Source organism: Macrobrachium nipponense, chromosome 8, assembly GCF_015104395.2.
Source record: "Macrobrachium nipponense isolate FS-2020 chromosome 8, ASM1510439v2, whole genome shotgun sequence".
Classification (NCBI taxonomy): domain Eukaryota; kingdom Metazoa; phylum Arthropoda; class Malacostraca; order Decapoda; family Palaemonidae; genus Macrobrachium; species Macrobrachium nipponense.
In genome coordinates, this window is record NC_087203.1 from 100,462,783 (window position 1) to 100,465,282 (window position 2,500).

Here is a 2,500-nt window from a genome sequence, read left to right on the forward strand (position 1 = left end):
CGTCGTTCCCCAACGCTAGCAATACGTGCCACCAGCTGTGGCAGAGATGTTGCTGTTGTTTATCCAGGTGATTACGAGAGTTTCTACGAGTCTACAGAGTTTTACAGCGCTTTTTGATCTACAGAAGCCGTTAGAAGTCTTCTACACGGGAGGGAGGCCGTTCGCCCTCCTACAACTTGCTCCCAGTCTGTGATGGAAGTTGCAGACAGAGGGATATTCAAGAATCCAAAATGAGAGAAAATTTTTACGTCTATTGTTATTTGAGATGAAGCGTGATAGACATTACTTTATAATGCCAGAGACATGCAGTTATTGCTATTTTTTTTTAAGCCGGCCAATGTTTTTTATATATATAAAGCTGTTTGTGCGACCAGTTTTTGCTAGGCAGGGGCTAGCAATTTTAGGTGGCCCGAGCTCTGTCGATGAATGAAGGGGCTATAATTAATAATATATTTAATATGCCGATGTGATGTGCTGTGACTTTTTTGGAATGCACAGATTCAAGAGTCCAAAGCGTTGACCTGAGAAAGCTGATAAATCATTTCTGGGATGGAGTGATACGAAGATGCATAGTTAAGCTGGTCAATGTTTGAGAGTTCATGGGGTCTTGTTCAAGTGCCTTTGAAAACTGGTTATGACCGGTTGACGAAGTGTGAGTTCATATGTACGTGTACTAACTATGTCCGTTGATGATGACTTGGCTTAGCCGAATCTATGGGGAGACTTACGGAGAGGTCTGTGCGAGAAAGGCAGAGCCACGATGGCGAGTGCCAAAGAGTTTTTCTGAACATAGTGTGTAGTTTTCCAGGCTGTAATGGGTAAGTGTATCTTACTTTAGCCAAAGGGATGGCTTGTTGTCTGTTTGACATTTTGTAAAGATGTTCTATTTAATCTTTGAATTTGTCTTTACAATTGTATGTGCTTACGAGTATGTTCTCCGTGTCCTTTGTAACAGGCGGTTCTAGTGAGGGGGAACCAAGAGTCCTTAGGGACAGAGAGTCTCATGTGGAGGGAACTATTATATTTTGGAGAAGAGATAAATGGTGTGACTAATTACTGATTAAGTCGATTAAAATACCGGGGGGTTATCTGTGTGATCTGAACTTTGGGTTATCATTCCATTTAATTATCCTGTAAGAATCTGAGTTTATTCAAGTAATGCTTTGCTTCCAATAAATGTCTGTTTTTGTAATGCATGACTCTGATTTGATGACCTAGTGTGATGAGGAGAGGTTATCGAGAGAGAGAGAGAGAGAGAGGTTGTGAGTAGAAAGAGAGATAGATAGAGAGCGAGAGAAGGCTACGCCAGTGATCACCTGGAGAGAGAGAGAGAGAGAGAGAGAGAGATTGAGTGTGTAACTAGTTTGCCTTGACGCTCGGGTTTAAACGCATACAAGTATCAAATACCCTTCGCTGGTAATAGGTATCAGGGATGGGTAACACACACACACACACACACACACACACACACATATATATATATATATATATATATATATATATAAACTATAGTTCTATTTATAAACTAAAAACCTTACAAAAAGGTTGAGCTAATTTGCCTACTTCTTCAAAGTAACTTTGACAGGATGTAGAAATAACCTATTAGTATAGAGCACAAATTTACCATTATTCAGTATTTGTCTCTATGAAATGTCAGCTCAGTTTGCATTTCGCTTCAGTCTTTTGCATGAGAAATTCAATAGAGAATAGAACTGGCTATAGGATATTCAGTGTAAACTGTTTTTTTTTTGAAAAGCGTTAGAAAACAGAGAGAGAGAGAGAGAGAGAGAGAGAGAGAGAGAGAGAGAGAGAGAAATTGTAAATAATATTTAGTTCAGATGTTGTAAGTTCTTATCAACGTTAATCGCTGATGTAAAACATGCGATCTCCCGAGCTTCCCTCTGGATATCTAAATAAATGTAAGAAAAAAAAAGAAAAAAGACCATGCGAGTCGAATGAGCCAAATAAGAATGTCATTATGAGAGAGCAAATAAATAATCGCCGGAGGTAATACCAAAGCTCCAGAAAAAATGAAGGAATTTTGTTAATAATGAAAACACCCGAGACCAAGATTAGTTCAGTAACCTACCCCCCCCCCCCCCCCACCCCCCCCCCCCCCCCTCTCTCTCTCTCTCTCTCTCTCTCTCTCTCTCTCTCTCTCTCCCCTCTCTCTCTCTCTCAGATTTTGAAGCGAATGGAAGCCTCTCATCTGTGCTGGTCACCAGCGAGTTAATTGCATCAGGAACGAATGAAATACAGTTTAATCAAGACTGTACCTTGCTGTGGTCCCAGTTGTATATATATATATATATATATATATATATATATATATATATATATTATATATATATATATATATTTATATTTAATATAGGAACATGGTCTTCCTACGCCCTTGGTCATATGGCATCTTGGTAAGGTAAAATTTGAAATGGAACTTGCAGTCTGTATATTTTCATGTCAAATCAGGGGGGATCCTGGGTAAAACCATATGTTGCAA